Below are 22,268 nucleotides of genomic sequence, written 5' to 3'. Positions count from 1 at the left end.
CCAGAAACAGTATGACATGCTGTAAGAAACCAAGACCATAATTAACAATGGCAATCTTTTCCAATATGCCAAATGATCATTCCCTAGATGTCCATCATCAATGGTAACATTATAGCAAAAACAAGAATCCCCACTCCTAGAAGTGCAAGCTCCCAAAGACCAGGGACTGCTGCTCCTGTGGTTTTTGTAGCGTGCCTAGCATATTATAGTTGCCTAATTAATACCTAATGACAATGCTGAACCACTGATGATCTTCAGCTAATTGATTGGGGCATTGCAATATCTCAGAATGTTTAAACTTTATGGCCATTTAAAAAACAGTAGCTTCTAATTCGATGGTACCTGCAAACTCCCACAGCCCTTTAACAACAGAAATTCATTACTAGAGTTCCATTAATGGTACATTATAGGGACAAAAGTGAATGCAGAAGACATAGGGAATATCCAGGGTCAACACAGAAAGGATGTATGCCTTGGGAAAGATCCTCACTTTACCTGCCTGGTCAGCTCAAGCACAAGAGTTGGAGCCTCATAATTTTGGGCTAGGATATTTGAGTCCCTGGTAGGGCTTTCTTAGTCTCTGATATTATCTAATTTAATGCCATGCACACAGTGGGTGCTTGGTAAATATTTAATGAAGGAATATAGATACTACAGTTTTCTTAGTTGTATGTGAACCATCTGTGCACAAAAGATGTGCATAAACTCGTTGAAGCTATATGACTTCTATGTAGAAAATCTCAAATGGTTTACTTCCAGGTTACTGCAGAGGTCCTCCCTCCTTCAGAGAGCCCAATGACCTCTGAGACATACCAGTGCGCTTCTTTTAATAATCCTTTACTTTAAACAAATAAGGTTGGCCTTATTTGCCTTTGGAATGGCCTTCTGTAAAAGGCTCTGGCACAGGCCCAAACAGACCGCTGTCATGGTCTGATGTGAGGACAGCTTCTTTTTTTTTTTTAAGCTGACCTGAATGGAGAGTCCCTATGCAATCTTTCGCCAATCTTAAAGTGTTTTCAAATGGATTATTTGTAAATATCCTCAGATGTAGAACACAGCTTGAAAGGACCTCAGAGAAGGTCTAGTTCAATGCCCCCTCCATTCCATAGATGAAGAAACTGCTTTCCAAGGAAGCTAAGTGATCTGCCCAAAATTAGACAGATGGTAGACATCAGAGACCGGATTTGAATCCAGGTCTGATTCCACAGTCAATTCTTTGCTGCCCTGATACCTCATCTCCCTACATAGCTGTCTCATTGTTTGATTCAAAAGGAACCTCTGCCATTTATCTAATACAAAGTTCTTATTTCACAGATAAGGGAACTGAAGAACAGAGAAAGGAAGGTTACATAGTTAAATAGCATGAGAATGGAAATAAGAATTGTTCTTTTCACAGTATCCCTATAGCTTGCTAAGAACTGGAAGCATAAAGGTACCTTTGTCTTATTTTTGTTTAATTGTTCATGGTCCAAACTTGGGAATTTATCAGTAGAGGGAATTCTAGTGAATAATATTAAAGAAGGAAGATGGTCCCAGGCAGAACTTAAAGGTACACCCACAAGTAATTGGCATGACATGGATGATGCTTTAGCAAAGGAGATGGAGAAACAATAGTCAAACAGGTAGGAGAGCAGAGAGGGGGTGGAGCAGAGAGGGACATGGGGCAGAGGTGGAGAGAGAAAGAGGGAGATAGAGAAAAAGACAGAGAGATGTCACCAAAAAAACCCCCCCCAAAAACCAACCCAGACAGGAAAGAGTTTCAGGAGAAGGGGTTTAGCAGTGTCAAGTGCTGAAGAGAGATTTAAAAAACCCAAATGATGAGGATTGAGAAAAGGTGATCAGATCTGGCAATCAAGAAACCACTGGTGATTTTGGAGAGAGCAGACTTTCTAATTCCAAAGTTCGTCTGTTAGACACAGACACAGTGCTTCCTGTATTGCATATAGTATCGCATATAGAAATGCTGCCTGAATGAATTGATGAATAAATGAAAAATAGTGGATTCAGGAGGCACCTGTAGACATGCTGTCAAGTTCTATTCTTTCAGGAATAGGGAAAATGGCTTTAGTCTCAGACCAGCCATTAACACCCTTCAGAAAGTCACTTATGCCCTGGGCCTCACACAATTTATTGTAAAAAGGTCCTACTTCTCTGGATCACCTATTTAGAGGTGGAAAGGTCCTTCAAGGCCGCTGAATCCAATCATTTCATTTTACAAAAGAAGACATTGAAGCAGACAGATGTGAAGTGATTGAGTCAGGGGCACACAGCTAGCAAGTTTCTAAGGCAGGATTTGAATTCAGGCTTTCATGATGGCAAGCCTCACTCTCTGTCCACTGCACCACCACTCAAGCCAAGGATCTACCTGCTACACACACTTTGGATAGAAGGAGTTTATCAGGCTTTTTGAGAAATTTTGGGGAAAAGGTCCATAGTGAACACAATCAGAGCAGCAGCTCAGGCCCTCTGTGCTATCATTCTGAGTTACTGACAACTTCAGTGAGGAGTGAGTGTCATGTCAAGGACTGGCAGGCTCCTGTTGAGTCAAAAAATTCTGGGAGTCTGAATCTGTTTCACTTTTAGAAGCACATCAATTCTTAACTTTTAGGAGAACATTAACACTAATATTAACATTACTATTAAGATGAAAACTTTATAATCCTATTTTTACAAGATTTTTTTTAAAATAAGAAGTTTCATGCATAGTGGATAGATGATCAGCCTTAGAGTCAGAAAGACCTGGGTTCAAGTCCTGTCTCTGATACATACTTGCTGTATGATACTGGGTTAGCCACTTAACTTCTCATTGCCCCTACACAACTCAATGAGGAGAAGTTACAGACACCAGAGGAGGGAATTCCCAACTCAAGAGTTCTCTCTACCAATGAACTCATCGATTGGGACCCAAATACTACCCCTACCACCCCAATCAAATTGTGAAATACACTGAGATAAATAGAAAGATTAACAAAAATGGATGCTCCCTATTTTCAAGGAGCTGCAGTGAATTTTTTGGTCAATTAAAAATATAATCCATTAGATTGTTCACAAAGTCAATACAACGTGGTCACTGAGCTAATCTTTGTATCTAGTTGGATTTGGTTCAGATCAGTGCTTATTACTAAGGACTCAACCTTTCTCTGTCCATTACAACCATTGTAGAAGCATTTTTTTTACCAGCTTCATGACTCTTATTGGCAATTTAAGCACGAGGTATGAAGAAAACATCTAATCCAATAAAAATCTAAGGAAAAATTGGGGCAAATTGGATATATTTGTTCCAACTGGAATTTGTGTTGATTGCTAATTTGGAATCAAGTATAATAAAGTGAGAGACAAATCCACTGAGTAACAAGTGTTGCAAGCACTGAATGAGCCCACCTTTGGGTGAGGTTTCACTGGGCACAGTACCTTCTTCTTCTGTCACTTATGTCTCCTGGGGAGAGCATCCTGTCCTGCATGTTGCATAATTATCCTAATATAATTTCAGGGGAGGAACACCTCCATCCCCCACTTCAGTGAAATGTCTTCTGCAGACTAGAAAAAAATCTACCTAAAAGCCAATTCTGAGTGTTCATTACTGTGAAACTGGGCTTATCCCAACCATTGTCATGCAAGCATGGTTGTAAGTAATAATGTGGCCTTTAATGACGGAATGATAGACCTGCCAAATACTAGATCCTGCCCTCCACCGCTCACATTTCCCTGCTGGAGAGCACAGGGATGCCCATCTGGGAGTTATTAACATATCCTCGTCAATTCAGAACCGACTTTAACATAATCCATATTTGTTGGAGAAAGTCCAACATCAGCTTGAGAACAGCAGTCATGTGACTCGGTGACACATTTCAAGCAGCACGCATAAAGCATGCTTGGGCAGCTAAGCAATTCAGAAATGCAAATTGCAAAAAAAAAAAAAAGCACTCTTCTGACTAGATAAAAAGGACAAATCCCTTTTGGCAAGAGACTGCATGTCCCCTCTCCATGTCAGGGAAACAAATCTGGCTGCAAAAGCTGTAATCCAGCAGCCACTGATTTGAGTTGGGTGGGTGGGGGTAGAGGTAGGATTGGGGGTGGGTGAAGACAGTGAGACATTCTTGGTTTATTCCAGTCATGTTGGTACAATCCATCTAAAGCTGGGCCTTGGACTTTTGTGGTTGTCAGGCAGAGATATTTCACCTAGGACTTGTGGAATACAAATTCTCTTAAACCAACAGTATCCCATGATGTACACTTACTTACTTATATGACAAATGTATGAGTGTACAACTGAAACTTTCCCTATCCCCTACCCTACCCCTGGATTAAAAAAAAAATCCACTAATCCCAATTCAACATCATTTCACAGGATCATATAATTGAGAGCTAGAGAGGATCTTAAAAATCCATTAGTCCAATGCTCTCCTTTTCACTGATGAGGAAATTGAGGCCCAGAGTTGAAGTGACTTACCTAAGGTCATACAGGTAATAATAGTAATAATAATAATAATAATAATAACATCAATAATAGCTAGCATGTAGATAGCACCTTAAAGTCTTCAGAAGGCCTTATATACATTATTGCATTTGATCCTCACAAAAGCCTCATGAGGTAGGCGAGAGATGTAAGATCTGAATCCAGGACTGCAAATCCAAGACTCTTGTCATTATACTCATTGCCTCTTAATTGCCTTGGTCATCTGTTCTAAGTGAACATCTAAGAAGTGAACGTGTAGCATAAATAGATAAGAGATGGACAGATGTAGATAGACAGTTAGATAGATAGATAGATAGATAGATAGATAGATAGATAGATAGATAGATAGATAGATAGAATACTCACTAAGCACCTACTATCTGTCAGGTACTATGCTATGCAACACAGAATCAGATATAAGCAAGCAAAATAGTCCCTGCCTTCAAGGAACTTACATTCCAATGAAGAGCAAGTGAAGTGGTCTATATACTCCCCGCATGATTTGGAACTGGTAAGAAGTAAGATGGCGGCCTAGTAACTGGCAAGAAAAGGGGAAGGCTCACTTATCAGGAGTCAGGACGGTTCTTGCTCCTGTGTTCTTATGGGAATGGGGTGGGTAGTAGGGGATGATGGCTGAAAGGAAGGTAAGACTGTAGCTCCTACTTATAGAAAGGAATAGGTCTTTAGAGATGAAAGGAATCTCAGCAGCCATTTCACTTTAGCAAGGTTGTTCCTTGCCCAAGGTTACTGAGGTATTAAGTGGCACAGGTGGGACTTTGAACCTGGGTATTCTGATTCCAAATCCCTTGCTCCTTTCACTCTACTCTATGAATCATTTTCTAGACTTCAAATCCAGCCTCAGACATTTATTAGTTATGTGTCCCTGGGCAAGTCACTTAACTCTGTTTGCCTCAGTTCCTTCATCTGTAAAATGAGCTGGAGAAAGAAATGGCAAAGCACTCGGGTATCTTTGCCAAGAAAACCCCAAATGGGGTCATGGAGAGTCAGACATGACTTAAACAACTCAACAACAGTACATTCATCAAACATATAGGTAAAGACACAGTATTGCCCTATTCTTACTTAACACAGCTCATCATTGCAAGGATTCATGAACATCATAGGTTGAATCATGACTCCCAACAGCAAATGATAAAGTTCTTTAAGTTCGATCTTGTATGAGCAAGTCCTGTTTTAAAGGCTCACAATGTGAAATTTGTCATAGAATCACAGAATATCAGAGCTTCTTGGGGGCCTTTGAAAATCTTCTAAATCTAAATCTAGTAGACTAAATCTACTTTGGGATAGTATTAATTACAAAATCTAAATTTTTCCTTATTTGGAATTGAAATCTGCATCTCTCTAACTTCTTTTCTATCCTCTGGCAACAAGGAAAACCAGTCTCTTCTCAATGACTACTTAGTAGCACAGAAGAAAGAATTCTGCATTTAGAAGTCATAGGTTCAGATACAGTTTCTGATACTTAGTAATTATATGATCTTGGTGAAGTCATTTAATTTTTCAATTTCTCAGTTAACTCATCTATAAAATGGGGATAATAATATTTTAAATTCCCTGCAAGTTTGTTGTGAAATAAGTGTTATCTAAATCTTCCTAGGTAAATGTGAATAATCTTTATTTTTCAAATACTCATATGCAATACTCCCCTCATGTCTTTTCTTCTTCAGGTTAAACATCACTAGTTCTTCAACTGATCCTCACCTAAGTATGTCTTCTTAATATATAATGCTGGTCCTCTCCCTGCCCCCAACACACACACACACACACACACACACATACACACACACACACACACACACACACACACACACACCCCTTTATGTATTATGTTCCTTTCAAATAAAGTAAAACCTCCCAGAGCCATAGACTAATCACGGTTTTCATCCCATAAAATCTCAGTGATAATCACAAGGTCAAATTTATCTCTTAGGATCTTTAGATGACCTTTACTGTCTCCCCGATTCCTTTCTCCCCTGCCCCCAGTAGAAGACAGCCTTTATTTCACTCCACATAGAAAAAACAGAGGAAATACATATCCACAGTAGCCCATATAAAAGCAACATAATGTTTCCCTCTTTTGTGTGTCCCAGCTTTCTCCTCCCCCCAGGATCCTGTATAGAGTTATGCTCTGACAAGATGCCTTCCTCACCTTCCAACATTTTATATGGGTGAAATCTGTTTAAAATGAATGCCAAGGGCAGCCTTGACAGGAGAAAGAAGAGACCTTGGGCAAGTCACTGACCCTCTCTAGGCCTCAGTTTCCTTACCTATAAAATGAGAGAAATTGGGCCAGGTGCCATCCAGGGACCTTCCAATGATCTCTTGACAGGATGAGAAAATGGAATAAAAAACAAACAAAAAGTCTGAACAACAACAACCACAATAGCAATAACAACCCAATGTGCAGCCAGAGAACTGTGTGGTTGAGGGGATGGGGAGACAACATCAACTTTCTCTCTCAACCTTTTTTCAAAGCTCCAACTGGTTACAGCAGGAAGTCTGGGGACAATCACCTCAATGCTTCATAGAGTACTAGGGCCTCTGGACTCATTGTGAGGTGACTCAGGCCTTGCCCCAAAGAACATACTGGGTATGGTTCCAGGGACATAACCAGATCCAAAGTAAGTTAAGGCTTGAATTTCTCCACTGTGGTTTTCTCCCATGGAGAAGAGGGTATTTGCATACCATCAGCTTCTTTGAAGTCATGGGAATTTGACAAAGGAGAAACTATAATGAAGACAATGAGAATTCCATGTGGGCTCTTAGAAAAATACCAAATAGCCAACTCAGAAATTTAGAACTAAGAACTGACCATAGTACATTAAAAACTATTTCCTGGGAAATTTGTGTTTGTTCTTTTAAATATGGTGACTATTCATCCCATGGCTGCAAATGAGATGAGTGTTTCTACATGCAATGCAAACAGAGAAGTTTATTTGGTTCACACTGTGAAGAAAGTGTATGTAGAATATTGCAGTTTCCAGTTAAATTGCTACCTCATTTGGGTTTGTTTCATATCTCATTTGAAACCTGAGTTTCTAACAAAGCTCCTAGTATAAAAAAAAGAGGAAGAATGAATGAATGAATGAATGAATGAATGAATGAATGAACGAATCACTCAGTTGACCAGAGAAGAGGCTGCAACACGGTCCAGTGGAATAAGCATCAGGTTTGAAGTCAGGGACCTAGGTTCAAATCACTGCTTTGGTATTTGTTATCTGTATAAACTTGGGTAGATCATAATGTCCCAAGGGCCTAGGCCTTGGTTTCCTCAGAAGGTATTGGACTAGATGGCCTCTAAGCTCCTTTCCAATTCTAAGTCTATGATTCTAACCCCTGCACCCCAGACTTAAGTCTTTTTCCATCTTTTTCCGGGTGGATATACTCTTACTTCCCATTTCCACTGCACAATCTCCACCCTCCCCAGCTACATGTGGGCATAGTCAAACTAGAAAGTTGTTAGATGATGAAGGTGTAGGAGGGAAGAAGGGTGGGAGGAACAGGGACAGGCAGAGAAAGAAGGAAAAGGAAGGAGAGGGAGAGGGGGCAGAAAGAGAGGGAAGGAGAAGAAGAGGGAAAAGGAGAGAGACAAGCAGTGGGAGAGGGAAAAGGGAAGAGAGGGGAAGAGAGAAAGGGAGAGGAAGAAGAAGGAGAGAAACCTTTCCCAGGCAGGAAGACGCTGGTGCCAATGGCTGAGATTTTTAGAATTTGAAATTTGGAAGGAATCTCAAAGACTATCTAGTCCAACTTTTCTCTGAGCAGTAATCCCCTCTACAATAGCACAACCAGCAACCCTCTAGCCTTGGTAGGGTAGATCCTCTGTTTCCCCTCCACATGGGTAGTTTTGCACTCACAGAGATTTCCTAGAATTGATGAATCCTGGTCTAGAACCTCCATAGCATGAGAAGCCCTAGCCAGAAGGAGGGGGTGGGGTATGCGCAGAGGGTGGACTTTCCCACTTTCCCCCCTTTATGTTTTGTCTTCTCTTATTAGAATAATAGCTAGCATTTACATAGCACTTCAAGGTTTTCCAAGAGCTTTGCAAATCTAACCTTATTTTGTCCTCACAACAAACCTGGAAGGTAGGTGCTATTACTATCCCTATTTTACAGATGAGGAAATTGAGGCAACCAGAGGTTAATTGACTTGCTCAAGGTCATACAGCTAGTAAGTATCTGAGGCAGGATCTGAATTCAGGACTTCCTGACTCTAGGCCCAGCACCCTGTCCACTGTGCCACATAGCTGTTAGCTATTAGAATGTAAGCTCCTTGAGATGCTTTTGTTTTCTTGTTTTTGTATTTGTAGCACTTAACACCTATCAAATATCTAATAAATACTCTATATCTATCATCTATGTATCTATATATCTATGTATCTATCTCTACCATCTATCTCTATCATTTATTTCTATCAGCTGTCATCCATCCAACCATCCATTCCTCCATCTATCCATCCCTCTATCTTTCCACCCCTCCATCTATCCATCTATCTATTCACCCATCTGTCCATCTATCTCTATCATCTATCTATATCTATCATCTGTCCATCTATCACCTATTTATTTCTATCATCTATCATCCATCCAACCATCCATCCCTTTATCCCTCCATCTATCCATCTATCTATCCCTCTATCTATCTATCTATCTATCTATCTATCTATCTATCTATCTATCTATCTATCTATCTACAGGTTCATCCCATGGAGCATGCTCAGTGAAGGCTTAGCAAATGGAGGCACCTATGCCTGAGGTTAGTTCTCCTAGGCAGGGGGATCCTTTAGATTTGTTAAGACACTAAAGGGCTCTGCTAAAATAGAAATGTTATTTAGCAGGGGTAACCCTTAAGCCATTATCAAATGTTAACATATTTCCTCAAATTGGTTTACTAGAGTAGTGAACAGGGGCCTACAGTGAAAGTTTATGGTGCAGACAAATTGGAGACAGGCTGGCCCAAGAGCTCAGGAAAGCTTTGAGGAAGGATAGAGGACCATCCATGCAGAATGAAGTCACTTGGTTCATAGGATGCGGATGGAGTGGAGGGTTGGAGGAGAAGAGAATAAGCTGGATCTTTGCCTCATGGGTAAAGCCAGATTTTGGCTTTGTCATAGCTCTGCCTAGGGCTGGCTTTACATAGCTCTTCCCACCTAAATATCAGCCCCATCTTCTACCTGTATTTAGTTCAGACTGTGGACAGCCACCTGGGTTTCATTAGTCACCTTTCAGAGGAGTGATTCACAGTCCTATGAGACTGTAGGATTTAAAGCTAGAGGGGACCTTAAGGAACATCCAATCCAACCCTCCTCATTTTACAGGTGAGGAGAAGGAAACCAATTTGCTCAAGGTCACAGGGGAGTAAAGAACAGAAATTGATTCTCAGCCCAACCCCTCATCTTCACATCCACTATGTTCCTTCTGTTGCATCCCATTACAGCCTCCAGTAAACTTGAAGTGGTATTATGAAAATATCAAAGCACAATTGAGGGCCAGCTAAGTGGCACAGTGAATGGAGCACTGGTTCTGGAGTCAAGAAGACCCGAGTTCTAATTTGGTCTCAGAACTTACTGACTATGTGATCTTAGGCAAATCACTTAACCTGATTGCCTCAAAAGAAAAAAGTACAATTGATTTTTATTTCTTTAATATAGTTATGTGACATTTGATGGGGTTGATAATCAGATTAACATTGATAGATGCCACAAGGCCAAAGAGTATGGTAACCCATCAGGTCATGCAGCTCTAGAACACTGAACGCAAAAATTCCTGCTCACTTCCTTTCATTCCTGCTTTACCTGGAGGAATGACTTTCTTCACTGCTTCTGCTGCTTATTCCCTTAGGACCAGGATTACACAGCACCACTTTTGATCTTATAATAACTGAATCTGTTTCTTCTTTGTCCCTACTTGTCTCAAGCACACCAGATGGTCATGCCAACTTCCATCGTACCAAGTTCGGAATGGTCTCTGACCTTCTGAGGTCAGTGGGAGGGAAGGTAAAGACTTAAAAAGATACAATCTTGTCCTTGCTTTATTCTGCAGGGGTTCTTAGCCTTTTTCTTGTCATGACCTCTTTTGTCTGTCTGTTGAAGCCTATGGATCCATTCTCAAAATAATGTCTTTAAAAAATTGAAGGAAATGGACATTAATAATAGCACCTATCTCCTAGAGTTGTTGCAAAGATCAAATGAGATACTAATCATAAAGCACTTAGCACAGTGTCTGGCACATTGTAAGCACTGTATAAAGGTTACCTATTATTGTTATTGATATTATCATTAGCACAATTATCATTAAATACTAAATTTCAGTTAGAAATTAGAGGGGAAAAGATGTAATTTTTCCCATCTAAATTCACAGAACCCCATCAAAGAGCCTCTTGTTCTCACTTAGGGTAGAACTGCCTACTCTATGGCTTCTGTTGAATCCTTCACCTTTTGTCCCACTTCCTATTTAAGGAATAAGTTAAAGATCCTAAACAGAAAGAGTTTCTACCAGAGAGAGAGAGAGAGAATTCCAAACAGTCCAAAAATGGAAACCTCCTTTGTTAGCACACTTTGTTTTGGTGTGTCCACCAAAACCAGCCTTTAGTGGGCTTACCTAGATAAAAAGACAGAAACTAGTTGGTTTGTTCCCCCAAATCACGTCTACTTCTTTTATGACTTAAGCGATCAGCAAACAAGTGCAAAGACAAGTTCATGTCTTCAGCTAGGCCCAGTGTTTGCTTCTCATACTTCTTATGAAAGGAGAGGAGGTGAATTGATTGAAGTCAGTCAGACATGGCTAGAAATCAAATTGAATTGGATCATCCATTCTCCCTTCCTCCTTCCCTCCCTACCACAACCACCATTCACACATGCCAACACCCTCTATCTCCTTATAAAAAAAAATACAACAAAAACCAACGACAAAAAGTGTTTTCTGAAAGTCACCTGTTCGATCAACAAATATGTATCAAGTGCTCACTAAGGGCCTGGTGCCGTGAAACTCTCGTTTAGTAGTATTTTGGTAATAAACTAGTAAATTTCCATAAGCCATGAACTACACCATAGCTACGTTCTAAGTAGTACATAAAAATAATATTATAAAAGTTAATATTTATAAGCACTGATTTAATCCTGTGTTAAAGAATGATGCTGATGATGATATAATAATAATTCAATAGCTCAAGGATTCATGATTTTGTGGGCATGGGTACCATTTCTATCAAAACGGATTGCAGTCCATCTTTGTCTTAGTAGATGGTCCTTGAGAGTTGTTAAGACTGAAAAATTCATCATCCTTTGGCCAACCCTGTGACAAGTCTTTCCAAATTTAGCCATACTGCCCTTCAGACAATAGAATTAAAGTCATATTGCTGGGCCCACGTTGGAAATCTTCCCAGTTTCGTAGGGCCTGACAGAGCATAAGCCCTCAAAAGCTTTGTCTTTAAGAATTTAGAGTTACCAGCACACTGCAATGTGGCCTTGGAGTAGAACTGAGTGGAAAAATTACTCATAGTGCATATTTATCCAGTGCTAAGTTTTTAAATTATTATTGTTATTAATGATCTAATATTGTTTTTTTTCCTCCTTCACATCTCCCCTTCCAATACACTGAAAAAAAAAAGAGAGATAGATCTAGAAAGAGAAATCGTGAAGTTTGCAAAGTATTATGCTGAGGATCCAAAGGACCAAAGCCCTGTCCTCAAGGAGCTGACAGTCAAATGGTGGAATGATACATGCACAAATGACTAAAACAGAAGGGAGAACGAGACAAGTGCAAAGCACAGGACCAAATTGCTAGGAAAAATCTGAGGAGAAAGACATCAGTTTCACATGGGGACAAGAGGACACAGAAAGCTTCATGAAAGAAGTGATATCAGGTTTGGGTGACCAAACCCACAGTTTCACTAGTGGGACTGAATTAGGAGGAAGCCCTTTGGGCCCAACCTATAACCCCAGGGGCACATCAGCACAAGGTAGGGAATGTAAGCAGTTACCACAAAGGACAGAAACTTTGGGGGACACTGGTTGAGTCACACAGTCAATGCCCAAGTACTGCCTGTAGTTTGTCTCCTGATTTAGTATGTATTCCACCCCCAGTCCTAATTTCAACTCATGAAACCAGTTCCTCCCCCTGCTGCCATTTCAATCCCACATATTTTGACCCACTGAAAGGTATTTGGCTTTAACCCAATTTGGACCCTACTTCAGGAGATGGCCTTTCCCCTGGGCTGGAGTTGCCTCCTCACTGGCATAGATAGACATTTCCCTGAACAGGCTTTGCCGATGTTGTCTGACTCCCTGACAATCAGCTTTAAAGACTATGGAGCTATAGTAAAAGTTGGCCTAGACTTCTTCCTTGCAAGATACATTTCCTACTCTGAGGAAAGCAAATGAGTAATATCATAGCAGTGGAGGTGAAAAGTCCTAAATACAAAGCGCTCTCTCTCTCTCTCTCTCTCTCTCTCTCTCTCTCTCTCTCTCTCTCTCTCTCTCTCTCTCTCTGTTTCTCTGTCTTTGTTTCTGTCTGTCTGCCTCTCTCTCTCTCTCTCTCTCTCTCTCTCTCTCTCTCTCTCTCTCTCTCTCTCTCTCTCTCTCTCTGTGTCTCTCTTCCCCCCCACCCCCACCTTCTCTCCTTAGCAAAACCAGGGTCATTAGTCCAATGTAAATTGTTCATGAACTCAATTCTCTAGGGATTCCCCATGGACTAAGAGGCCATACCATTCAGTAAGTTGGACCACAGTGGTTCCCTACTCCTCTGAAATCATAGGTCCATACAAAGGAGTAGTTTATGGACCTTCCACATCTGCAGGCTGTATGCATAATGGTCCTGGTGTCTTTCAGGAATTCATGGATTTAAATATCTATTGGACCAGAAGGTAACGACTTATCTTAATGATAGTCCAGATTCTGTCCAGCAGAGTAAACTGCTCTAAGCCATCCTCTCACTCATCTTCATCATGGGTAATATAATGTCCCCCTCTGACTCTGACATGCTTGGATTATTTAAATCCATCAGAATACACATCCTCCCCTATAGTCCTACTCTGATGCCTCTTCCTAGTGTGGAAGTGATAATGGGTTCTTGAAAGCTATGTCAGCACTATAGAAGCTATGGCAGGCCCTACTAAGCTGGGAAGGGATGCTGATGGTGTGCATAACAGAGGTCTGAGGAGCAGCCTGGCAAACAGAAGTTTGGTAATGACATTTACTTGCAGGCCATGTCATGATGGGGTAACCACACCCACAGAGTCTCAGATCCTTGAAGGACTGAACATTTTCTGCACTTTACCTTATCACTAATAGTCATGCCCACCTTGAGATGCTTCCATCCTAAGGGAGAGAAGGGGAAAGAAATAAACATTTTCTAAGCAACTGCAATGTGCCAAGCACTATGATAAGCACTTTCTACATATATCATTTGATCCTCATGACAACCCTGGAAAGCAGGTGCTATTATGATCCCCATTTTACAGTTGAGGAAACTAAGGCAAACAGAGGTTAAGTGATTTGCCCAGAGTCACACAGCTAGTAAGTATCTGAGGCTGGGTTTGAACTCAAGTCTTCCTGACTTCAAGCCCGGTGCTCTTATCTACAGCACCACCTAGATGTCTCTGCCCTGGGGTCATCCCTTCTGATTAGTAAGTCCCTATCCCAGACAACCTCTTCCTGAGGAGCTCCAGCCATGCTCAAGTCACTCTCTGGTCTTATCTACCTCTTCAACAATGTTTTCTCCCTCTACTTCCCCCTTTTCAAGTTCCTTTTTATATGTTGTCCTTTCCCACAGAAATGTACGCTCATTCAGGAGAGTTACTGTCTTGTTTGTAGTTGTATTCCTCGTACTTAACACAGTTTTGGGCACATAGTAAGTACTTAACAAATTTTCCATCCATCCATCCATTTTTCTATTTGTCTATCTTGTTGTTGTTTATCCTTCCTTCTCAGAGAGTAACAATGACATCATAAGAGCGATGTCTTGATTTATACTTGAATTGGATTTAAGTGAGGCAGAGCTGCATAAAGTCAGCGGCCTTAGATTTTGTTGGCTTAAAATGAGTGTCAATCAATCAGTCACTCCATCCATCCATCCATCCATCCATCCATCCATCCATCCATCTACCTGTCTGTCTGTCTAATCATTCTGTAAGATTTTGGCCTTGAAACATAAAAAAATTAGAAATAAGAAAACAAAGGAGTTGGTTTTGTCTCCCTTCTCCCAACAGAATATAAAATCCTCAAGGTAAGGGATGGTTTCATCTTCAATTGTGCCAACAGACCATTTGGAGTCAGAAAGACCTGGGTTCAAATTCCTTCTCAGACATTTACTAGCTACATGATCTTGGGCAAATTACTCAACTTTTCCCAGCCTCATTTTCCCCAGTAGTAAAAAGGGGATGCTAATAGCATCTACCTGATAAGGTTATTGTAAGGATCAAAGGAGAACCTTAGAATACTATTATCAATGTGAGCTATTATTATCATTTGTGTAAGTGCTCAATAAATGTGTGTTGATCGAGTGATCTAAAAATAATATTTTTTTAAAAAAGAGATTTTCACCCAAAACCTAATGTGACCAAGTGTTCCCATTCCCATGATCGCTACATTATTCTGATGTAGATCCCCATCTAAGAACTGTGTAGAGGGGAGTCTAGTGAAACAGCTACGTGATTTAAGAAGCAAAGGGATGGCAGCTGGGTTCTCTCTATTTGTGGTGCCACTACTGTTTGATGCATGTGGAGCTTAGCTTAGGTTATTGTCTGGGCCCAGGGGGTGTTTACGGTGATGTGATTTTTAGCTATGTTCTTCTGTGTTTAACAATGAAAAAAATACATTTTTTAAAATTCCAAGAAACAAGCAAATCAATCTTCCTGAGACACTAGGAAGCGTACAAATTGAATAAGCCAAATTCCTAAAAGGAGATGCCTTTTAATTTTGCAATCCTCCAACAACCTCTGCAAAAATAGACAGAACCAGTACATGGAATGAATCATCAGACTGTAAGGAAAAATAGTGTTGGAGACAAACAGATATTGTTAACTGGAAAGTCACCTTGAAAAATTTGATACTTGGGGGGAAGAAAAAGGACTCAAGGTAGGGGGCAGGGAGTGGGAGGAGTGTGTTGTTCAACCTAATGAGAAAGCCTAAGTGCCTTATGCCTGAGGAAGTCATAAAGGTATAACTGCTGGAGGAATAAGTCATTTCTACAGATTAGTCATGAAAGAAAATGGAATGATTGCAGTGAACAAGACCTGGAATTTTTCATCATCTATGGCGTTTGTTAGAAATTCATGTTTTAAATGAGTTAAAATAAACCCAGATGACAAGCTGGAATCTGTGGCATTATTCATACATTTTCTCCTTCTCCGAGGGTGCTGAACAAACCCTCTGCTTTGGACCCAGCTGTCCTCTAATTTGGAGACACCAATTGACTAGCTTCCATGTTTTTAAAAGCAAACCAAAAATTTCCAGGGAAGTGATTATTGGTTAGTAACAGCTGGCAATAACATCTTGTTCTCTATACTTTACTTTGACCCTTATAGCAAGACTATGAGATAAGAAGCAGCTAGGTGGGGCAGTCAGGAAGACCTTGGTTCAAATCGAGCCACTGCCACTTACTAGCACAGTGATCCTTTTCAAGTCACTTAACCTCTGCTAAAATCTCCTCATCTGTAAAATGGAGATAATAATTGCTCCCAGGCTTGTTGTGAGGATAAAATCAGATATTTGAAAAGGGCTATATGAATGTTAGCTATTGTTACTATTATTATTCCCATTTAACAGATGAGGGAACTGAGGCCCAGAGAGATTATGGTTAAGTGACTTGCCCATAATTAAAAAGTTAGTAACAGAGTAAGTGTCCGAGGCTGCATTTGAATTCACATATTCCTGATGCCAGAGTCCAGAACTTCGGGACATTGTACGTCCTCAAGTACGATATTTTTGTGTTCTCAAGGCAAGGTATGTGTTTTTGTTGTTTGTTTGTTATTGTTGCTGTTGTTTTACCATTGATCATTCTGCTGAAAGCCCATGTGGTCTTGCCCCAGATCACTTCTGTACCATATTCTCTGCCACAGTCCCCTGACTTCAAAGGAGTTATTATGAAAGTGCCAGTACTTGAAACACTTTGATGTACAGTATTCCAGGCTGTCAACAGTTGGGCACCAAAGACCTTTCTAACTAATCTCCCTGCTGTGGGATATTTACTGTCTTTAGACACTGACTAATAAAAAATTAAAAAGATTATCCTTTTCCTTTGCTGGGATCCCCCAGCAAGCTGGCTTAATGTTCTGACTTTTGATGTTCAAACCACTAGTATAGATGACCTCCAAGGACCTCAAAGGAAGGAGCATTTTTTTTTATCTCATAGCCCCCACGGATACATTTCAACCTCAGCCCATGAGCCACAAAGGGAGAGTGTAAACAACAGTTTCTCATTAAACCCTGGTCTAACATTAGGGTGGTTGTCCAAAGATTACGTTAAAAGATAACTGAAGTGTTAACCATATTCTTTTGTGCAGTCCAGTCATGACCCTGATTAATGTGTCTGGGTTGGACATGTATTTCTTCAAGTAATGGGTGGTTTTGTTTGGACAATTAGGCAGAGCTGACAAGGAAATTTTCCATCAAACCAAGTCATAAAAAGTACATTATTCAGCATTATTATGAGTTAAGCAGTATTTATTACCTGAACTTTACAATACACCATTATCAATCATTACCTGCCATTAAGGTATGTTAACATGAGATCAAAGAGACCAAACCAAGTTAAACAAACAGGGATATCCGCACATCTCCTACAGTGCCATCCATTTAAAAAGAAGCAAGTGCGGCCAAGCTCAAGGATGGACAATTTGAAATGGACAAAATATGGAAATGAGTTTTGCTGCTATCACAGGGGCTCTGCCTACTTATTAGTTATTCTCTCTGTAAAACAGGAAGGGCTTCCAAGGAGTTTTGAAGAAAAATGTTAGGTACACAAGTCCAGTCTGAATGAGACCTAGTTAAAATTCATTGCGTTATCAGTTCTCAGCAGCAGGGTTAGCTCAGAAGTCATCCAAAAAAAAAATGGTATCAGCTGAATGGATCTAAAGAGGATACCAGACTTTTTTTTTAGCAAAGTTGTAAAATGTGGGGACCCACCCGCCTCCTGAACAAACACAACAAAGCTCAAAAGTCTGAGACAAGCTTTAGTGCTTCACTTTGAACATACTCCTGTCACCGCCATTTTCTCTAAAACCAGCATCACCAACAAGGGTGTGAACAGGCAGCACTTTGAAATAGCCATTAAATAGCCACTCTTACTCCTTCCCAAATGAATAACATCTTTCCCTGTTTAAAATGAAAGCTATTCAATTGATCTTCCTTTATGCTACTCTCATCCATGTTTTTTGACAACCTGTTTCTTCCTTCCTTCCTTCCTTCTTTCTCTTTCTTTCTTTCTTTCTTTCTCTTTCTTTCTTTCTTTCTCTTTCTTTCTTTCTTTCTTTCTTTCTTTCTTTCTCTTTCTTTCTTTCTTTCTTTCTTTCTTTCTTTCTCTCTCTCTCTCCTTCCTTTTCTCTCTCTCTCTCTCTCTCTCTCTCTCTCTCTCTCTCTCTCTTTTCTTTCTTTCTTTCTTTCTTTCTTATCTGAGAATATATAGAGAAATATAAATATGTATGTAACATATATATACTTATATTTAATGTTCAATGAAAGGCTAATGTCTAACATTAACCAAAGATGGCCCACAAATAGTCTACTTAATGTTTAGTGAAAAATAAAACACCAGAAAATGTCTATTTGAGGACTGACCATCCTTTTTAACTTTACTTTCCTGGTTAACACAGTAAATCAAACTGTTCATACTAAGTAGGTAAGGGGACAGGAGAGGAATGGAATTTTGTGCTTTGCCTTACATTGAACGTTAGACAACCCTTCCAACTCATGTTGAACATAAACTGTTAGATATATATATATATATATATATATATATATATATATATATATAGATATATAGATATATAGATATATGTATGTATGTGTTTGTGTGTTTATAAATGTGTGCATGTATATGTATACATGTGGGTCTGTGTGTAGTTGGTGAAGCATAGTAGATACAGAACTGTCATTAAAGGCAGGAAGACCTGGGTTCAAGACTTGCCTCTTATACCCATTAGATGTATAACCCTAAAAAAGTCACTTAACCTGTCAGAGCTCCAGGCATTTCTCTAAGACTATAATTGGCAGAGAAGATGCCAATATGAATTGGTAGAGGTAGTTTCTTCACCTGGAAGTTCTCTCTGTCAATGAAATCATAGGTGCAGTTCCTATTCATATAGACAGACACAAACACAGACATAGACACAGACACAGACATAGACATAGATTCACCAAACCTGTGATTTTATTGCTGTAGAGAATTCCTGGAAAGGAATATCTTCTACAAATGTAGGCAGTCATCTCTTCCCCAAATTATAGTCTTAAAGTTGCATGGAGCACTGAAAGAATAATTCCTTTGCTCATAATCAGATGATTAATATGCAATAATCAGAGACAGCACTTGAACCCAAATTTTCCTAGGTTTGAAGTCAGCTTTATAACTACTTTGACATATTGCCTCTGGCTCTCTTTGTTTGTGTGTGTGTGTATGTGTGTGTGTGTGTGTGTGTACACATATACATACATATATGCATATATGTGTTATATGTATACACACATACAGATATGTCTATACTAGACCTATGATTTAATTGACATAGGGTACCCTCTCAATTTCCAGGTGAGCAAATTCCCTCTACCAAGGTAGGTGGGCATTGCTTTTATAATTTATAATCTAAGACAATAGCCTAGAGATTAAGTGACTTGGCCAGGGTTACACAGCCAGAATATACCAGAAGTAGAACTTAATCCAGGTCTTCCTGGCTTTGAGGCTATCCATATATCAACTGTGCCGTACTGCCTCTCTCTCTCTCTCTCTCTCTCTCTCTCTCTCTCTCTCTCTCTCTCTCTCTCTCTCTCTCTCTCTCTCTCTCTCCCCATCTATCTATCTATCTATATACATAAAATGACTGAGTATACACACATACATACCCACACACACAAAAATCCACTCAAAAAGCATTTATTAAATGCCTACTATGGGCCAGATAATGTGGTAGGTTCTGGACATAAACAAACAACACTCTCCCAGCCCTCACAGACCTTACAATTCTATTGAGGAGGGGAAGATGAGAACAGCACATACATGACTAGTAGAATTACATATATAAACATACATACACAAATACTCAAATGTGTTTATATTCATACATATGTAATTTGTGTGCATATACACATACACATATGTGTGTGCCCCCATACAAAGAAATTCAAAGTAAATTCCAGGATAATAATAATAATCAGTATTTTTATAGCACCTCAAGATTTGCCAAGTGCTATGCATATGTTATTACCAAAACTTTGTGAGGTAGATGTTATTCTTTTTTTTTTGGCTAGGCAAAGGGGTTAAGTGACTTACCCAGGGTCACACAGCTAGTAAGCATCATGTGTTTAAGGCTGGATTTTAACTCAGGTCCTCCTGACTCCAGGGTCAGTGCTCTTTCCACTGTGCCACCTAGACGTCCCTGTAGATGTTATTCTTATTCTCATATTACACATGAGGAAACTGAAGCTTTACAGGCTACAAGTGACTTGCCCAGGATCAAATAACCAGTAAGTGTGTGAGACAGGAATCTCTCCATATGAGAGGGGACTAGTAACTGGGGCCTCAGCATAGGTCTTATGTGAGAAAGCGTCTCACTAGGAATTGGTAAGAGCTTCTTAAAACACTGAGCCTGGAGTCAGGAGACCTAGGTTCAAATCTGGCCTCAGACACTTAATAGCCTTGTGACCCTGGCCAAGTCACTTACCCCTGTTTGCCTCGTTTCCTCATCTGTAAAATGACCTGGAGTAGGAAATGGCAAACCACTCTAGTATCTCTTCTAAGAAAACCCCAAATGGGGTCATGGAGAGTCAGACACAACTGAAATGACTGGACAACAAAAGGGTACCAGGCATTTTGCTAGGCTCTGGGGATGTAAAGACAGGCAAAAAATAGTCTACGTACTGCTATGCACAAATAATCTATATGCAGAATAAATTTGAAATAAACAATAGAGGGAAGGCACTAGAGTCAAGGGGGAGCTGGAAGGGCTTTTTGTAGAAGGTGGGATTTTGAGCTTGGACTTGAAGGAAACCAGAGAAACTAGGAAGTGGAGGAGGGAGAGCGTTCCAGGTGTAAAGGATGGCCAGGGAATATGCCTGGAGTTGGGAGATGTTCAAGGAGCAGCAAGGAGGCCAGTGTTACTGGATCACTGGGAGTATGTAAGGAGGTGGGACAGTGATAGGAGTAAGGCGTAAGAACACTGGAAAGTTAAGTGAGGCAGATTGTTCAGAGTTTTTATTGCCAACTGAAGGATTTTATATTTGATCCTGGAGGTGTTAGAGCAATACCAGAATTTATCAAATAGGGGATGACACAGTCAGATGGGAGCTTTAGGAAGACCACTGTGACAACTGAGTGAAGGATGGTCTGGAGTGGGGAAACACTTGTGGTAGGGAGATGAGCCAGCAGACTCTTGCAGTAGTCAGACTCATGCCAGGTTTTGCAGGGAAAATAATTTTATATGCATAAGATTTTACTTTCCCTCTCCTCTCCCCTAGACTGTTACTGCCTAACAAGCCCCACATCTCCTCTGTCCTCCTTCAGTATGAAGGGAGTACTAGAGCTGGAGGACTCTGAGTCTTTGAGGTATGGTTAACTCACATTTACACAAGCCAATGCAGGGGAACAGTATCAGAAATAACCCCCAAAAAAACCATAAAGCAAGGTTAAAGCTTGTGAAGAGTTCAAAACCACCTACATTTTAGCCTTGGAAGGTTTTATATTATTTTCAAAATATCTTTTTTTTTAATATATAATTTTCATTTCCACATATGTCATTTTCACTTCCACTATCCAGGGACCTATCCCTTTTCCAAAGAAATAAAAAGCAAAACCAACACATGAACCATGTCTAACAATATATGCAACATTTCACACCCACAGTCCACTTCTGCAAAGTATGAATGGAAGTGCATCTTCTCAACTCTTTTCCAGGGTCATATTTGGTTATATAACTTTTTTTAAACAACAATTACTTCTGTAATTATGTTTGGGCAGGCTAATGCCAATATCAAAACTTCCATTCATTGCCTGAATGTATAATTAACTCCCTAAAAATAAAATTTAATCCCAAATAATTCACAAATTGTTGATCAAAAGGTGAAACAACTAAGACTTGACCATTTGATAGCAAAACAGACTCCAGAAACAAGACAATTAAGGAGGCACCTACTGCCCAGCTTCCTGCTCTTGCTTCTGTTACAAAACTCTTAAGAGATCCCCTTGGGCTTTCCAATTTACCCAGAATTCATGGGAAAGTCCTTTAGCAGCCTCCCCCTCCCAACTCCAAAGAAGACAATTTAACAGCTGATAGTAAAGGCAGGGAGTTGTACGTAAACCATGTTGTCCAGGATATGTTGCTCTCCACTCTGGCTCCTGATGGGAGAGGAAAACAACGAGAGGTTTTCTGTAGCTTCTCTCAAAGTGGGAAGTAGTGGCCTGCGTGCGGAATTAAAAGCAGACCCAAGGCATATAAGGTTCATGTGAGAGCTCTGATAGGCAGCAGGAAGGTGGGTTATTTATTGTTTGTCTTAGACAAAGCCATAAGCCCCAGAAATGGCCTTAAATATAGAAATAACAGACAGAGAGATACCTACCTGGTATAGTGTCAGGAACTTGGGGAAGACCAC

This window comes from Phascolarctos cinereus, unplaced genomic scaffold, assembly GCF_003287225.1.
Source record: "Phascolarctos cinereus isolate Bilbo 61053 unplaced genomic scaffold, phaCin_HiC Scaffold_726;HRSCAF=1367, whole genome shotgun sequence".
Lineage (NCBI taxonomy): Eukaryota > Metazoa > Chordata > Mammalia > Diprotodontia > Phascolarctidae > Phascolarctos > Phascolarctos cinereus.
Note: the sequence above shows the minus strand (reverse complement) of the source record.